This window comes from Aythya ferina, assembly GCF_964211825.1.
Source record: "Aythya ferina genome assembly, chromosome: 4".
NCBI classification, from domain to species: Eukaryota; Metazoa; Chordata; class Aves; order Anseriformes; family Anatidae; genus Aythya; species Aythya ferina.
In genome coordinates this window covers 15,152,745-15,172,516 of record NC_140300.1, presented here as the reverse complement: position 1 = coordinate 15,172,516, position 19,772 = coordinate 15,152,745, and the positions used below count along the sequence as shown (strand labels likewise).

General features: G+C 36.9%; 1 long non-coding RNA gene across 1 annotated transcript; it reads right to left on the bottom strand.

Moving 5' to 3' along the window:
- Positions 1-1,789: 1,789 nt before the first annotated feature.
- LOC311436677 lies at positions 1,790-18,785 on the bottom strand. The gene is made up of 3 exons (XR_014693022.1): positions 18,664-18,785; positions 13,567-13,681; positions 1,790-2,012 (listed from the first exon to the last, which is right to left on the bottom strand). It is a non-coding gene; the product is annotated as an uncharacterized lncRNA (long non-coding RNA).
- Between the last annotated feature and the right edge of the window lie 987 nt (positions 18,786-19,772).

Below are 19,772 nucleotides of genomic sequence, written 5' to 3'. Positions count from 1 at the left end.
CTTAACAGGCTGCAGACTGAGAAGCTAAGACGTGCTGACTTTTCAACAGGTTAGTCTATGGTCCTTTTTTGCCAAAAATAAAAATCCTCACTTCAGATGTTCTCCATCTTTAACAAGGAAAATATACCATAGAGTATATTCTTTCAATTTATGCTTTTAGCAACATTTCTGGGGGTGTCATTTAGTTCTGTGTTAGAGCCTTTTTTAGTGCAGTGGCAGATCTCTTTAAACTTTGCCCAAAGTAATAGCAACTAAAGTTTGCTGGATGACTTGATCCTAAGGAAACCTGAATATGTTGCCAAGAAGGGCATTGACACTTACTGGCATGCATTTCTCTATCAGACTGTTGATATAACCTCAAGCAAGATAGCAAACAGTGCTAGCTGAAAGACCCAGTGCAAATAAATAAAGCATTCAGAGAGGAGGGATCCATAAATAACACTTCAAAAATTATAAAAAGTAGCTCTGGGCACAAAAGGACTTACTAATTATTTTTCACTACTTCTTCTTGGTAGGATTCTCCAGAACATAAGTGGAAGTCCTCTTGTTTCTTTTTTTACCCCAAAGAGACACTGTCATTAAGGTCAGCCTGTCTGTGATACCTCTTTTCAAAGGCCCATGGGGACTGGACACACTGTGTAAATTAAATATTAGGTTAGGAGTCTTTCTTGGTATTGTAGGACCTGCTTGCAGGGTCCCCATGAGAGGCACATTGAAAAACAGGCTCAGAAGCAAATGGATCCAGGGTTGCTGCTATGTGGTCAAACCACTTTATATTCTTAACTCTTCTCCTGTATTCCTCAAGGGCTGGTCAACAAAACAGGGAGTATGGGAGAATTGTCGTAGAGATTTGTTGTTGTTATTATAAGTGTCATCAGTTGTCAAGAGCAAAAAGAACTTGTCAGCCTAAAACAAAACTGAAAAATGTATCTCGTATTTCTGCAGTGAAGAATCATTTGGGAACGAATTGAGAGGAATACAGTTTAGTTGTGATTCCTAGAATAAATTACAAAGACTTTGGAACTGGCTAAAAGGAAAAATAATAAGCACTCCCAAAGGCAATCTCTGCCTTCTAATTTGTTATGATACCCCAACCTAGACATATATTTTTGCCTTTTTTGAATAATAGTCTAATATTATGAGGCCAAACTAAGAGTGAGTAATGTCTCACTTCTTTGAATCTTCACAGTATAAATTCACCAGCATAAATTCTCAGCTTGGCCCACTGAATGTTAAAATCTATCACTGCTAGCCATAATCCCACAAGAGTCAACATCTGATATATAGAAAGTTGTTTTCAACTACATTACCCTTGGGAAGAAAAAAAAAAAAAAAAGAAAAAAAAAAAAGAGGTTGTTTAATATATCTGTTCAGAGGTACCTTGCTGGTGGTATGGTAACCAGCAATTACAGCAGTACTTCTGATTTCTGTATATTATCTCTCATAGAGTAACATTAAGGAAAATCAAGAATGTCTTTACCACCAACAAAAGACAGACTAGCAACATCAGTGGCATATTGACCTATTTTCAACCAAAGTAATTTATATTTCACCATTACTACTTGTAGAAATGCGTCATGGATCTAAAATACCTCAAAAGTGAGGAGGGACATCTTTTCCTGTCTTTAGGGCTTCTGTGGTATGTGGACCTAATTACCATTATGCTTATCAGAAAGTGGAGGTTCTTCTCTACATTGTTATAATTGACATTTTCTTTGGAAAACAAAGACCTTTGCCTGTTTAAAAAAAAAAAAAAAAAAAAAAAAAAAGTGAATATTTGACAGTGAAATTCAGTGAAATTGCAGTGTGGTACCAGCTGTGCGTCGTAACAGACTTTCTTCACTTCCTCGTTCTGGGAACGTGGGATTATCTTCAGTAGCCCAGAGGATATGGTGGACCCCCTCAGTTGTGGCGGTTTGGGTTGTACCTTCAACAACAAAGACAACTGCAGAGGAGATCTTCTGTTTAGGTAAACTGCCTGGCTTCTAGTGAAAGGGAGGTATGAGGAAAGTCTGTGGAAAACAGAAAGAAAAAGAAAAGAAACTCTTTAAATGCAAGCTTAATCTGCTTATGAAAAAGAGGTAAATCAATTGAAATTTCATCCAGAAATATGTTGATGAAATGTGATGGACAAACTCCAAATTTTATGACTTTTGGCACTATTTTCAGTTCAGGAGAGAGGGAAATAAATTTGGGAAAGAACCGTGGAAAATAAATAATAATAAAAAAAAACCTTCAATCAAAAGCACTGAGCAAGTGAAGGAGTTGAGAATAAAACATAAGAGCAAATAGCAAGTTTTTCTGAAACCTAGGCTGATTTATATCTGCCATATAGATGCACTGTTACAGATGACTACAAATATCTCTAAAATATTTATGTATTTCTATTTCTCAGTATTCATATAGAGCAGTTATATGTCAGGATGTATAGAGCCACTTTTTTTGTTTTTTTACCCTTATACTTCATGACCTGAAAGTTGGACTTAATTGCATACTATCAACCCTCTTTGATAATAAATAAAGAGACAAATATCAAATGTACCTCAGCTAAAGTTATTACCTTGTGAAGGTGTGGGTGGGAAAGAAGGTTTCATCCAGTCATGAGGATAGCCCTTGTTCTTGTCACTGAGTTAAACGCAGAAAACACTGTTGAGATTAGGAGAAGACCAGAGCCTGCTCAGATGACGGACAGAGCTGCAGTGACATAGAGGCAGCTTTGAGGAGCTGTGATGACTCAAATAGAAGTGACCTAGAGACTGTGGAGGGATACCATTAAAAACTTGTTGACCCAACACCAGATATGCGGACACTTGGGCAAAACCAGAGGTAGAGGACCCAGTCTTCTTAGGACACCTCCTCAAAATGCAGATTCACTGCACCTTTATGTCAGATTGTTGTTCATGGAATGTAGGAAAAGTATTGCCACAAATATTTCAGCATTTACAGGTATCCCCAAAGACTATGAGATATTTTTAAGAGATTTAAGGACTTATCTTCAAAGATAAATACACGGGCTACTCTCATGAATAGTGGTTTGGGGTAGGATTTCCCAAAATACATTTCAAGTATAACTACTTCAACAGATAACAGGCAACAGAGGGAATATTCAGAGCTCTCCAGTGTAGTTCTTGCCGCCCCTGGGATGACACCTGCTGACAAGTTGTCCTCCAATAGTTCTTTCATCAGTGAGCGCTGGCTTAGCTTTCCCAAACTCGTGGTCTGTTTCTTTCCCTTCTCAGCCCTCCACTGAGAAATTTCTATGTTTTACTTGCATGGATTTGTTGCTTGTGATGAAAGAAATAAAACTGGAACACCTAGTTCCAGTTTTACATCACTAAGTATCACCATGGCAGTTCATCACAATGAATTGGGACTTACACAGTTTCCTTTTTAACCTTTGCAATTTTGGACCCTACACTGAATTCAAACTTCTTTAAGGTTTTAAAATGGTTAAATAACATTTTTATTTCACCACTCCCATATATTAAGATTGGTATCAAAAAGAAATATTTTTTTTCTGTTGTTTTAATTAAGTTGGAAAAACACTTTGAAAAAAAAAGAATCAAATCAAAATAGCTATTCATTAGAATTTCTGACAATTTTTCAAGAGTTTCAGAGAAGCTTTGGATAGAACTTCAAGACTGAAATAATGTTTCAGCCATTTAGGCATACACTCAGTTGAGCAAGGTGCACAATTTTTCTTTCTGCCGTAGTTTCCCTTCATGAGCTAGCAGCCAGCTATTGACTTTTTTCTGTTCATTTGGAAAGTGCTACAGTTCAACAAAATCCATGTTCCATTAGCTTGCCTGATTATATGAAATCTCGACAGGTTGATGATGAGAAAGAACATGAAAGAACTGTATTTAGACATTCATTATAGAGAGTGTATTTTCCAGGGGATTCTTCACAGCCATGCTTTGGGCAGCTATCACCATTTTTATAAAACTAAACTGGGCCAGGTGTGTACTGTATTAAAACTGGTAGTTAGTTCATCACTTTCTGTAGGTGATGGTCTTTCAGAAGTCTTCCAGACCAGTTTGTGATCTTCAGGGAGTTTGCCAGCACAGTGCTAAATAGGCACATCTTCTGCTTTGACAAAGCAAAAAGTGTTTGATGATGAGGAAAGATATCATAACTTAGTGTCTGCAATTATTGTGAAAGCATGAATACAGGGGAGTAAAGCATGGATTTAGATTAAATTTTATTTATTATCTTGTAATGTTATCTCTTTCCCCTTGATTGCCCTTTTACAGGTTATCTCAGAACTGAATTTTAGTCACATACATATTATACTATTAAATATGAACTTTGAGAAAGAGAGGAACGATTGTACAGTGATGGGATAACAGGTCTTCTGGGTAGGAAAAAGCTGGTAGATGTCTCGTATCTTGAATTAAATACACATCTGGACAGTCAGATGCATGATTAGGAAATGTGGACTGGATGAAAACAATTATTAGATTAATACATTACTCGTTGGAAAGAAGTGTATTAAAAGAGTAGGTGTTACTAATTCATGATTAAATTTGAAGGATGCACTGAGGGGCTGTTTACAGGAATTGTCCTGAACACTATGCAATGTTTCTGTTTGTGATTTGCAAGACAGGGTGGAGAAAACATGTATTAAGTTCACCAGTCGGGCAATACGTGTTTGAGAAGACAGGATAACAATTACAACAGTGTTGATAAATTGGAGAAATAGTCTGGAAAAATAGAATGCAATGCAAAAAGGAAAAAAATGAAATTTTCTGCCTTTTTGCAGGAATAATAAACTGCGCAAAAAGCAGAAGGGAAGGCAGCATATCTTCAGAAATGAACTGGGGTTTAAAGTAAGTCTCCATAAAAAGAAAAGAAAAAAAGTGATTGTTAAAAAGGCAAACAAATATGTGTGTATACTCATTAAGTAACAGTTGTAACAGTAAGATTTCTGAGTAAGGTTATGTCTTCAGTATGTGTCCTGTGGCCAGCTTAGGTGCTGGAGAAAGATGCATGTTAATTGGAGAGAGACCAAAGGGCAGCAGTGAGAATGATAAAGATTAAGGAGGGACATATGGGGAAAAATGAAGGTGTTGGATATTTTTGGTCCAAGATCAGAAGACTAGAATTTTAAATAACAGTCCTTAGATGAGTGAGAGAATGAGCTCTTCCTTGTGTCTGCCTGTCAGATAGGAACAGATGCTCCTAAATTACAGCAAGGCAATTGCAGGCATAAGAAAGTATACAAACAAAGGGTAATAAAGAGCTGGAGATGTGTCCAGACAGCTCTGGAAACCCCATCTGAGAAATGTTTAAGAGCAGTTTGGGCAAATACCTGTCACAAATGACATAAGAATAGATCACCTAGTCTCAGAGTAGAGGAATGACTGGATGACTCCTTGAGTTATTTTCAATTCTTATTTTCTGTAATTCCAGGACTGTGTTCACATTTAATCATGTTTGTATTCCATTAGCTGAGATAGCCTTACACTTCATTTTCAATATTTCTGTTCCTAGGACACAATGACATGTCAGCATTTCCTCCAAACCTACAAAAGGACTATCTCATCCAAAATGTGCCTGATGTATCATGGGATTGCATTATCCATTTTTTTCCTGATAGATTATAAATATATGTTTAAAAATCCTTATACTTTTGACAAATTTTCACTTTTGATCATTTCACCCTCGCTCTGCTCTCTGTTTGCTATCTGTTTATTGGGGACATTTCTCAAAAACTAGTCACCTGAGCAACAGTTACCAAAATGTATCTGTATCCAGCAAGGACCCTGAAGAGCAAAGAACACTCATATCCTCTCTCCTGTCTCCCCTCTGAGGACAATGGGTAGCATCTCAGGCAGAGGTACACGAGGTGCCTCTGATCTGCCATTAAAATATTCACTCAGATATCTGATGATCATACTGTTTGCTTTATAGTCATGCAGAGGGGTCACTCTTGGCTTTACAAAAGGATGCAGAGAACTCTTTATAGTTGTGTAATGTCCTGACTTTAAAAATAATCTTAATGAATTAATCTTAATGACTAAATCTAAAAATCTGTGAAATCAAAGGAAAGACTCCTATTGATTTCAGCAGGGCTGAATCAGACCCTTCAGAGGCAATCTCCAGAAGTTAATGTGCTGATTATGCATTGGTTTCTTCCTTTGTGATCTGCGTAATTGGTCTCATAATAACAAAGGAATCTAGAGAAATATGTATGAAAAACCAATGCAAGAATCACAGAATTTCTAGGTTGGAAGAGACCTCAAGGTCATCGAGTCCAAAATAGAATATTTCAATAATATTATTTCTGCCATCTTTTGTTTCCCTTTGAAAAATCTGCCATATTCCAACTAATGAATAGCTCAGGCAACCCGGTCTCCCAGTGATAAAACCTTTACAGAGAACTCCACTATTGCGTAGTCTCTTCTTTTCTGCTTAATGTTATTTAATGTGAATTTTCTGCTAAGAAAGCACAAGTAGCCTAGATAAAATGGAAGTATTGCAAACTTGCCTGGCAGTAAAACTGAATCTTTGCTTGCTCCTGAATATAATACTTATATCAGTGATCAGTGACATTTCTGCTTTGCATTTTATACATCATTCACCTGAGTTTCCCAAATCAATCTCTGTAGTGTGACATATCTGTAAAATACCAGTATTTTGCACAACACTGCCCAGCATTATTATGTGACTAGAATTTCTTTACTGATACAAACTATATGTATATGTGTAATACTGAAAACAAGTATGAACAGCTGCAATTTTAATTTAAGCATTTGAGAAATTCTCTGCTGCCTAATAAAATTATTTCAGTCAGCAGTGTCATTGGTTTCCATTGTATGCTGGTGAAGCATAGCACTGAAGTGCAAACTTTGACTTCATCTAGCAATGATCATTTAGTTAGGAGTCAAAAGAAAGTCTGCCTGAAGAGAACTCTAAGAAATCCACTGTGACGAAACTGGAATGTGTCTGGGATTTTTCACTTTATTTGTTTCTGCTCACTGCTTTGCCTCTACTGGTTAATGCGTGTTTCCTCAAAGCCTAAAAGATATATGATATGACAGGTAGGCTTTTTTCCTATAGCCCTGAACTTCGTTTTTTTTTGAGACTTTCTTGTTGAACCAGAAAGTTATGTAGGTGTTTCTCTGGCAGTAAACTTCTGCATGCACTATTTTTGCAGACAGATGAGAAATGTTATATTATTCTAATAATTTTTTTAGATGTACCTGAATCACAAACAACTTGGGGATGAGCTGTCATGAGGTACATAGAAATGAAAAATAGCATTTCCTCCAGCAACAGCATCATACTCAAAAAATATTTTGAAAATTTGCAGAGAAGTGGTTGGGCTTAGTACACATTCAAATGGAGCAAAACCACAAAACTTAATGAAAATCTGGATTTTTACTTCTGACTAAGTGAAGCAAATAGCACAGTACAAAACAACAACAACAACAAAAAAAACAACCCTACATAGGCGATTTCTCAGTTACTATCCATACAGAGCTTGTAAATCTGTGTCAAGACCTGTGTACTTTGTATATTCTGAAGAACACCCACTTTCCATCCCTGATCTCCTTCCCTTTCACTGCTAAAATGGCATAGATATGGCTAGAATTGCAGGGGAAGAAGTGTTTGGCCTTTCTTGCTCAGGAAAATGAGCACTCTGCAGTCTGCCTAGCACTGCAGAGCAAACCAAAACCCAGGGCAGAGGCTGGCTCACAGGCACGCACATTATCATCTCTCTAAGCTGATAACCGCAGACGGCTCTGTATGAATGAAGGTGCCATGCATGCAGCGATTATGTAATATGTATCCACACCATCCAGTGAGTATTAGCATCAGTGTGAGCATCTTATCAGGCTAGGCTACTTTGCAAATGAATGCTGCCAGGCTGCTGGAACTATCTGCACAGTCAGATACTCATTTTTAGCTTTTTCATCATGGCTGAAGACAGCTCCACTTGATCTCAGCAAAGTTATTTTAAAATCTGAGATTTTGCCAATGTTTCTTTTTAAAGAATCACATCTAGTGTGACTCATTACTCCTGGATTTCATTTGTCAGAGCAGCCAAGTAGTCTAGCTTTTACATTCCCAATGGCCATTATCTCTGTTTGTTAACAGCTAAATGGCTGATGCATGGGTACGTATTATTCCTGTGTTTTGTCGCAGAGAGAGAACTTTTGCTGGAAACATAATGGAAAAACTAGAATCCAGAAGGATATGATAAACCATAGCTTTTAGAGAAAAAATTGGTTATTGATTAGGAATATATATATACAGTATAGTTTACCAACTATTAGCTCTGTGGGGTTGCTTTATTGGATTTCTTTCTCTTTAGATTATACATTGTGTGTGTTGAAATCAGGTCTCATGCCACTGACACTATGTGTTAAATAACCATTTCTAGAAGAAATCAATACATTAATTCCAAATACAGCAATTAGGTTCCACAATATGATCTTTATTCATCAAACTAGTGCCAAAATCTGCCTGAATGTAAATATGGTAATGATTGTGTATATATTCAGGTATCCATTAAAGCAACTGAAGGTGGTTTCATTGGGCACTCAAAACACCTGATTTTAAGCAAATACTCCAGCGACTTATGGTCAGAATCACTGCAAAATTTCACTGGAGAAACTGTATGATGTGGAGCCTGAACCATGTAGTTATAAGATCACGCACAGCTGGGGAGGAATTCATTAGCCAAGACATTAGAATTACCTTTTGATAAGCACAGAGGGAAAATCATTTTTGCTCCTTACAATAGGTCTTCTATAGTTTATGAATTTCATGTCTGCAGTATGGTGCTGCAGCCACTTGTTTTCTGATTAGCAGTGAATCACAAAGATGATGATGATACATGTTGGTCAAAACAATTTTGTGCGATACTTAGCTCAGCAGAGAAAATTCCTGCTACTAGTTCTTGATGTTAAAGCAAATGTAATCCAAAATATTTCAAGCCACTGAAATTGCACATTTATGAAAATATGCCCTCTAATAAACTGTTCCATGATAAGAACAGCAACAGCAGTAACACAGATATAAATATTAAAATTGTTACTGTGACTGTTAAATCAATTAAAACATTTTGTTCTATAAGCAATGTACCTTAAACAATGTTTGCTACTAGTTGTAGATCTATTCATATGAATTATATTTGGCTCATTTAAAGTTGGTAGACCTAAAACAGGCAAGGTTTCATTCTAAAAAACAAGCAGGACCATCTCCTGAGGTATGGAAGACCAGACAGTGCTGGGAGACAGCAATAGCAGATGCATGTGTGACTACATCTGCAGTGCAGCTGTTGAGTAGTTTGCAATGAAGTAGACAAGCAGAAATTCCATTGTAGTAGGGCAAGGAATTAAGGTAACATTATTGCCATAAATGTTCATGGTCTAGCTGCAGTATAAATAAGACAGTTATTTCTTCCTTAAAGATGCTACATTTTGAGATACAATATAATTGTGTTTGTTGGAAGGAATGAGAAATAAAAGACCAGTCATATTAACTAGCTGGTTTAAAAATAACATTTTGGTGATGGCAATTAAATATTATCATCATAGCTTCATAGCTTGCCCATCACTATTAAAAAAAAAAAAAAAATCTGAAATCTTGAACTTTACCTGTAATAAAGAACTAAACTTTTTTTTTTTTTTTTTTTTTTTCAAGAGTGCTAATATGTATTGTGAGCAATTAAACAGTTAATCTGCTCATACAAAGAATCATAACAAGGAATAAATAAAAGGAATAACTCAGACACTAGTTTCAGGCCTGGAGCCATCCTGTATGATTTGGGAGACAACAGAATTTGTGTATTTAAAATGCCCTCCAAAAAATCATGTGCAATGACTTGCTGGTACATCTATAATGCTGCAAGAGCACTTTTCAGATGATCTGTAAGCATGGCACTCTGCTCTCCCTTACATCCAGGTGTCTGACCCAAGCATGCCAGTAGTCTGCTACACCTCCAGACTCTGGGGATCACCTGTCTTCTTAGGATATATTGCAAATCATCATTTGAACTGACTATGCATTTGACCATGAGAGTGGCCTGGCTGTGGTCTTAACCAGGCAGCATAAGTATATCTTAACGTCTCCAGTCTTGCTGAGACTATGTCACACATCTGGATACTCATGTTACATCAATTACTTACAGTAAGGAGGAGAAGAGAACTTAAACTCTCTTCTTACCCCCAGTAAACCCCTGCATGGTGTAACTGTCCCCACCAAGGACAATTCTCCCTACAAATGGACTGATATGGTATTTCAGCATGCCTTTTATGTAGAGAACAGTTGATAAATTAATTCCTAATACATTGCCTCCATGTCACAGTTGACAGGTCCAAGCTGATTAACTCGGCTTGTGGACAGCATGACACTAGTATGCAGAGGCTGTGAATCCTCTGCCTGAATATGGTGCTTTTTTTTTTTTTTTGCTTTTTTTTTTTTTTTCTGAGTGACCTTGAGCAAATCATTTCTCCATTTTTAATATGAGGAAATTGTCTCAGGCTTCAATTTCAAACACTTCAGAATCTATGCTTGAAAAACTCTATATGAGAACTAGCTGTTATTAAAAGTAGTGTGAGGATCTGTACGAGGTCCCACCTGTTTCTATGTCTATTGTTCTCTATTTTCATTTCTCCTTTTGTCTTCCTTTGCTTCTTACAAACCCATTCCCATAATCAGCCTCCATGAGACCACTCAAAATAGACTCCATAAGTAGCCTAAGAGACAAAGTCAATAAACAAGATGATTAACATTTTTCCTTTTAATCCAAAATAACAATATATACTTATATATAATGCTCATGCCTCTGCTTCTCTTGCAGAACCTTCTTTTTCCCTCATTGATGTGTTGCTATTGTTGTTACTTGACATGATATATCTGCTTCAGCCCAAATGCCCTTAAAGGCAGGGCCTGTATCTTTTTCCTATCTTTATTGTGTCTTCCATATAAATGTAGGAATGAACATTACTTTTGAAATATTCTCAAAATAACACTTTGATGATTTACTGTCCTGTGCCTTTGTAAACACTTTGTTTTCTCCCCTACAGGGAATCAACTGTTCTTTTGGATCTTTTGTAACCGATACTTTCTGAGTGTTCCTGGTTTGCCTGTCACACAGCTGAGATGGGTGCCTTTAAAAGCATTTGCTTCATACTCATTGATTTCTAGCAGAGTCATATCACCCCATGGCTGATTCTCACTACCTTTTGTAGAGTTGCTCCTGCTGCTCCATGCTGCTGCTGTCTACTTCCTTCTCTCTCTCCAAGGAGAATGTTTGTTTCACTGGAGGACTGTACCTAATTTCTGGACTAATCCAAAAGCTGTGTTTGCAGCAGCATTAGAAGCAGCAAGGGTCTGTATGGCTCCATGTCCATTCTCTGACAGAGGTTACAGAACACTCCTACGAAGCCTGAGAGCAGGGAAAACCCACGGAGGCACCTCCCTGGGACACCTCTGCAGGTCTGGACCTCCCAACCCACACCGCCATTTTTACCAACCCACATCAGATATTTATTCCTTGAGTTTCTTTTGAGCCCATTTATAATTTGGTTTCCAAAGCATCCTGTGGCAATGGCATTACAGGTTGTGCATTATGTGAAGTACTTTTGGTGTAAAGCCTGCAGTCTGATAGTTTCATTTGGTGCCTCCATGTTCTAGTCTTATGAGATATAATAACCATCATTCCCTTCCTTCCTTTCTCCTTGCCATTCATCATTTTATAAACCACAAACTTTTTTTTTTTTTTTTTTCCATGTGCTAGAAAATGCAATTCTGCTTAATATCTCTTTGGACAGAACCTATTTCAAACCTCTTCCTTACTGCCTTTCATTATATGTTTTTCTTTCTGAACTGGGGTGGCCACAGTCATGATTAGCATTTAAAACTAGGACTTTGTGTAGTGATATAACGATGTTTTCTCTCCCCTCCTCTGTTCCTGGCCTAATATACTACCAGTATATATTATATTTCTAATATACTGGGCAGGAAGGGGAGGTTAGCTGCTATTAATCTCAGAATGAACATTTTCAAAGGAGTTTCCAGAAGGACTCCTGTAGCCCAACAGATCATTATTAAATAATATAGTTTACATGTAATGTAACTGTTCAGTTATGCTATTTTTCCCTTATGCTTTTTTTTCAGTTATGCAATATTCTTAATTGTTCTCTTTATCTTTAGTGGTCCGGTGTCTGACCAAACCATTTGCAAGCTCTTTGAAATTGTGACTGTACAAATACATGTACATGTGTGTGGGGGAGGGATACAAAAGAGGTATTTATAATTCAGAGCTGGGAGAGTAGCATGAAGTCTTTTTTTCTTATTATTTACCAACCAGTTTCTCTTACACCTTTCACTCTTATTTATTCACTCCCCAGCCCATTTACTTTTGATTTGAAATATAGGATCAATGTGCTATTGTTTATATAAGGGGGAAATATGATCCCTTCAATATTCTCACTTACTTTGGGAGCCAAGGGTATGTTGCCCATTATTAATTACTGATAAACTTGTTTTATTCCTGCAGTTTTCCTTGACATGGAGTATGTTGTTACTAAGGGCCAATATTGTAAACCTGCTAGCTCATGTCTGATTTGGGAATGGATCAATCTTAATGTACCTTGTTGTGCTCTTTCAGTTGTGTGTATGACAGCTTTTCTGTCCTGATCTGTCCTGTATACGTAGTTTCAGGACAAGGCAATATACAGCTGTGTAGCTGCTAAGAGAGTTACCACCAGTACTTTGAGACTCCCGGTAGATGTTCTCCCACAATGGGCTGATGGAGATCTAGTTTTCTAAAGCATACAAATGCTTCACTGAATCTTTCATTATTACTCATTCTGTTATGGATCAAGCCCTATTGTGCTAAGGGATGCACAGACCCAAAAGGTAGGGAGAAAAACATCAATCTTTTCCTAAAAACTGTGGTCTTGCTGAGAGAGAAAGAGCTTCTGATCCTTAGGACTGAAGTGTTAAAAACACAGGTTCTGATGCAAGTAGTAATAGAAAAGACCATGTTGATATTTATGTATTATATTTATATAAAGATCATTATATTTATATTTATAAGTATTTTTAATATTATATTATATTATATTATATTATATTATATTATATTATATTATATTATATTATATATATTATATAATATATAATATATATATTATATATATTATATATTAGATATATTAGATATTTTATATATATTATATTATATTTATATTTATATGTATTATATTTATATAAAGATCATGAGTTGTGTGAATAATTGTTGCTGAAGAGTAGTCTTACTCTGTCATCCATCTAGAACACACTGACCTACACATTTTCTTTCATTTTGTTCTCCTTTCCAAAGGCTCTCATTTGATCCACATAAGTTGTTTTTTCCCAATTTTCCCTGCTATCTCCACAGTTTTTTGTCTGTTTTTGTTGTTGGTGGTGGTTTTTTGTTGTTGTTGTTGTTGTTGTTTGTGTTTTGTTTTTGTTTTGTTTTGTATTGTATTGTTTTGATTTTTGGTTTTGTTTTTTCATTTTAGTTCCCAATGCAAACAGAAGTTCAAAGTAAAATTCAGACCAAACCTTTGAATTAGATTTCTGGTCAGCCATGGGAAACCCTGCCATAACCAGATGCTTGAATTCTTGGTGAAAATCCTCCTCATTCCTGCAGGTCATCTGCGCATCTTGCAGTGGGATTCTGCAGAAAAGGGTGGAAAGGGGAGAAATGACTGATAGAATATTCAATATGTAAACAATTAGAACAAAGAAAGACATCAACTATTTCTTCTTAACCTTGTGTGGGCATTTGCTTAATGGTATTAAAAACTGGACTAGAAGTTAGGATATAAAATATAATAAAATACTTAACTCTTATTGCAAGGAAAGCCTGCAATAAACTAGCTAGGAAGCTGGTGGAATCTTTCCTTGGGGAATTTTTATGAAACAGCAACATGTCTCAGAGATGATTCAGTTATATTTATCCTACCTCAGTGCAAAGCAATAAACTGGACACTAGGAGGTCCCTCTCTGCTCTGCCTTTCCTTGAAATACAGATTGCAGTTGAAGGCACTGCATGACCAAGCCATAGCTCCCAACCATATTATATATGACTGTAATCGGTTCAACAGTATCAGAAAAAAGCTCCTGTTCGTATTTTTAAGGAGTCAGGCTTCAGAAATCTGTCAGTAAAATAAAGCCTGAAAGAGAGCATTCCATCTGGGCTAACCTTTTTTCCCGTATGTCAGTCCCTGTGAAATGTTTTATGTATGTATTCTTTGGAAATCATCTAGCAGAAACAGCTGTGTGTGCTGCCCACCTGCTAAAGCCTACAATCTAGTGTTATTTCAATTAGATTTGATTGCAGGAAAAGTTTATGAAACAGCTATCAATGATTTCATGCCATCTGGCTTCCGCTTTTCTCCTGTTTAGAGGAACCCTGTGTTTACATTGATTGGCCTTCTATATATACAAGCATGATTGAGCTTTATTATTCTTTTTATTTGTCTGATAGCAGTGTGGTTGGTGCTGTACAAACTTACAATGGAAGAGAAGCTGTCAAAGATTCAAGCTGTGAGGTTCAGCTAAGACACATGTGAGGCTTCGGCTGAGAACATAGCAGAAGTGAAATTGTATTTTTATAAGCCTGGTTTATTAATTGGAATATAAAGTTTCCATTGAGGGTAAAACATACTTTGTCTTGCTTTTGGCCATGTAATAAATAAGTACTAGAGCAAGACAATACTCAGGTTCTCTTCCAGAGTCAGCACAAAGAAATAGAACCTTTATGAGGAGTGGTTCCAGACAAAGTCATGTCCCAGACATTGCCTCTGGAGACAGGCCCTTTCCTCTGTTAATCATCATGGGAACATGGACACCCAACCTAGGCTGGCTGCTTACCTTCTCAACTGCTAAAATCAAAGGAGATGAGTCCTCCCTTGGCTACTGATCTCCCAGGTGACTTTTAAACCTCCTAATTATAGAATTACTCTCTTTGGTTAAGAAATATTCTCCCATGAGTTATTTTTAGTTTAGCAACATTTAAAAGTTATTTTTCTTCTCAGGTGAAATGTGAACACATGAATCATTTAAGACACTAACTCCGTTTCTCCTTCTCTCCCCAAATTCTTCATGTTTCTCTTGTCTGTGAGGATTTGGCATGTAAAAGTCAGTCTGAAACTGGCTGTCGCACTGGCAGAACAAATTCATCTTCTAGCTTTGACCTGCATTCAGATGTGGCAGTCTTTAAACCCGGTTTAGTTGAACTTGACGTTTCAAACTAAAATGGAAAAGTTCATCCCTGTTTGGAAAAACCTACTCTAGGAAATGACAGTTCAAACTGACCCAACCATCTTGTGTATTTGTCCCTCCTGACATGAACCAAATTTAGGTAAATGAGTTGACTTTGGAATTAACACCATCTGCTCAAACTGTGTTTCCTTAAGGTTTGCTTGTGTCACTCGCCTCTTTCTTCCCAGAAGGATGACATGTTGTGTGAGGCTTGCAGAAGGGCTGGACATATGTTAGGTTGTCAAATTAAGCAGTCTGGAGGCATCCTTACTCTTTGGAACTGAGATAACCTTTTTAAACTCTGAAAAAAAGTAAGAACTTTCTTCCATTACAGGACACAGACCTCTTCTAAGTCAACATTTTGGGGTTTCTTCCATAATTATGTTGCTAGGTACTGCATCACAATTGAATGCTAGGTATTGGCAGAAATTAAATTAAGAGAAACTGGATAAGACTGTAAGCACTCTGGTGAACAGTGTTTGCCTTTAATTTTTACAGTGTCCAGTAGAGTGGGGATTTGCTCTCTGACTTTCTCTGCTTTGTGTGACTACGGCACAGGTGTCAAAGTGCTGTTTTAAACCAGTGTGCAAGCATATGATAAAACTTCAGTGGAAATTAGCTGTCTAAAAACAGTGCAGACCTGGTGCTAGGTACTTGCAAGGTGAGATCCACTCTATCTTTTATGCCCTGCTTTCTTTTAAGAATAGATTAAGAACATCAGTTGTCTATACACTATCCTTGCTTTCTCTATTGCACCACATTTTCAAATATTTTACTCAGAAAAGAAAAACTGCACAGGCCAGGTAGAGTGGAAAACAATGTACTTTTAGTGCATTTTTAAACCAAATATTTGAAGAAAGCGAACAATTCTCTTCAAACCCAATGAAAGTGGGGAAAAAGACAAACATTTGCTTTTGCAGATTTCCTTATGAATTATTTACTACTTTGCTAAAGAAACTTATGCTAATAATATTGTAATAAGCGGTGCAGCTCTGACTCATGTTTGGCTAAAGACATATGTGGGGAGAGCTCACAAAACTTTGTTTAGCCTCCCACAGTTCTCCGGATTACAAATAGTATAATCAGCCCAGTAGTGCTGAATGTACATGAATGTAGACAGACACAGAGTATAGCTTGCACATACTTACAAGACCATATTTAAAGAGTAGCTAAATATTGATTTCACCATTATTCATCTTTATTTTTATTGTCAACTTGCATGACCAGACCTCCTAGTAGCTAGATTAAATATAATCTAAGATATCAGTAAAAAGATTGTGTCTGAAAATATCTTTAAGACTAATGGCAATGAACCCTACTCTGATAGACTCAGAGTAGATAGATTCCAGCCAGACCCAGTACACTGGATTCAGCCTTGCTTTTTCTTAACAGGTAAGGAATTGAAACGTGCTAACACCACAGATAGACAAGGGCACCTCCACTTTCCTTCCTTATGCGTTGCACTCATTACCTCACTGAAATCAGCTGCAAGATATTTTGTCTACCTATGCAAGAACATCTAGGCACCTAAATCTGAGAAATTTCAAAACAGGGAATTTAGGAAGCTGAATGACTCTGGGTTTCTGGACTTCAGTGATTTACTCAAAGCTGTTGCATGAGTCTGGGGAATAACCAGGTCTTGACCCAAACCTTGTAAGTTCCAGCACAGAACTTTACCTCAAGATGAATCTTCCTATTAATTGAACACTTTGAAACTGTTTAATGAGCAGTTATCACTAGATCAATTCCTTTAGATTCATATATATATAATGTTATTTAAATTCTTAAACTGATAAGATTTATACTGGTCCTTAATGCTAATCCTCTGGTCTTGGTTGGACAGATCACATCTCTAAAGTAAGCAACATGGATAAGTCTTTGCAGGAATGGGGCTTAATCACAATAAAATAAAATAAAATTAAAATAAAATAAAATAAAATAAAATAAAATAAATAATAAAAGTCTGTAATAACTGCCTGTTCTCCAGGTTGATGAATGCAACCTTCGGTATAAAAGGAAGAACCCCCACCCTCACCAACACAGAAAACAACAACCCTGACAACAAGCTAATACAAAGACTGTGAAAGACCTGGGTTATTACCATGAAAAGAAAATCAGCAATACAATTGGCAATTTAAGAACAGAGACTGTCATTAAATAAATACATGTGCAAACCAGAGCCTAGTATTATTGTCAAAAATAGACCTGCAGAATATGGAAGTGATTAAGCTATTTCATTTGAAAACCTTCTCATACTTTGGGCCTATCTGATCTTAGATGTGCAGTATGAACAAACAGTATTTGTCATGTATAAATATATGCATATTCTCTGTCTGTGTACAGAATAATCTCAAAGTGTAGGGAAGTGGATGAGAATAAGTGAAATAATCTTGGACCATTACCTGCAAAAAAATCAAATGCAAAAATTTTGTTACAAAGCCTCAAATCATTATGGTTTTGTTAGAGACTTAAAACATATCTTAGATTTGTCAGGAGATGAAAAATGGCTCATGAAATGTCTTGAATAAGTGAAGGTTTGTTTATAATTCTCCATCGAACCCATGCAGATCTTTGTTTTTCTGCATGGTTTCAGACTGATAGGAAATAACATTTTGTGGCTTGACACTTTCATCTGTGTTTCACCATAGGAGGTTTTCGTAACTCTGGATAGATCTTCAGCTGGTGTAAATTTTATTCCAGCTGAGCATCTGGTCCTTATTTTCACTGGTTTTATATTAGCTGAATGAATAACAAAGCTGTGAAGAAATATGTTCATAAAATGAACATGGTATTCAAAATATATTGCTTGAAAAGAATTGTTTCAGAACAGATGCTGGATTATGCATATGTGAGAGGATTCCACTTGTTCTATTTAATCTCTTCCCAATATTGCTACATAAGGCACACAATAATTTAAGAGAATAAGGACAAAGGGAAGAGCTTGAGCAGTACAGATCCTCTAGATGGAAACTCAGGACAAAATGTATATGCACCAAAGCATCTCTAACATCCAAGGGTATCACTTGTTCCTACTCAGATATATTGTGCACCTCAGAACCTATTAAATACTACTGTACTTTCTGTTGCTCCCTTGTGTTAACTATGTGCAGAATGAGCTGGAGAAGCACAGCCAGTGCCTCCAGGTGCCACATGGCCCAAACTGCAGAAGGGTTAAGCACTGGGTTAGAGAAGGGCTGCCTTCTTACTCTGTGCAGTTTGGTGTGTTTTTTTGTGTGTGTGTGTTTCTTAATTTATTATTATTATTATTATTATTATTATTATGGCACACTGACAAGATGTGGAGTAGTGATAGGCAATACATGTTATAAATATGAAACTATACATGAGCTGCAAAACATTTGGTTGTAAAGAAAACTTCACAATATACAGTACCTTGGAATAGCTGGAGGACATCTGAAATGCAGAAGCAAAGGAGCGGTGGAGGTTGCTGCACCTGTCTTTCTAAGCAAGTAGTGCTCTTCTCCCACAACAATGATGCAGCATCAGATATCTCTGGGGAGGTATAAATCATGATGTATATTCACCTAAATTTTCTACAAGTGCACATATTATGCATACTTCAGCACCAGAACCACAACCACACACGGTGTTACAATGAGACACAAACTTGGGTTTGCACTCTTAATATCTAGAAGAAATGCAGGTATTATGCAGCCCAAATTGCTAAGAGCAAGAAGTAAAGAGGGCTCAAAAACTTCAGAGTGTTAGTACTGTTATATAGCTCAGTCATAGAATCATTGAATCATAGATTCATTTATGTTGGAAAAGACCTTTAAGATGATCAAGTCAAGCTATCAACCTAACTTACTGAATCCCATCACTAAACCTTATCCCTTAGTGCCACCTCTACACATCTTTTACATGCCTTCAAGGGTGGGGACTCCATCCAGGAGTGGAACAGCCCATCCCAATGCTTCACCACCACTTGCTTCTCAAGTACAACTCAGTGGAAGGAGAGAGAGATATAACACAAAAGAGGCAACATAGGCTTGTTAGCAAACAATAGCAAATACAGGGACTTCTTGCACCTCTTCTCATTTGCAGACTAAGCTTGGCATATTGGCCTGCCCTTTGCAAGTTCACAGGAGTTCTGGGTACCTGAGGAAGGGCACTGGATGATAAAGGTGTCTGGTAAAATCTTACAATTTCTTATGTTTTGCTTTATTTATTTATTTATTTATTTATTTTGTTATTTTTTTTATTCCTAGAATCATTTCTAGGATTATAATTCAGGAATAAAATTATTAAATTTCACATGAATTCTTACTGAAATCACACACATCCTATTCATGTTCAATGCTAAGTGCTATCAGCTAAGTCTACACAGTTAGTTTGCTCTATGCTGAGGTCTGCAGTCTGTGTACTGTGACCATGCCCAGCTTTGTCCTTGTCATTCACCACACCCTGGGGTCCAGGTTTCCGTCTGAAACCATGTGCGGGTAGAGACATAACCTCAACACACTCCAGGAGCATCTGGGCAA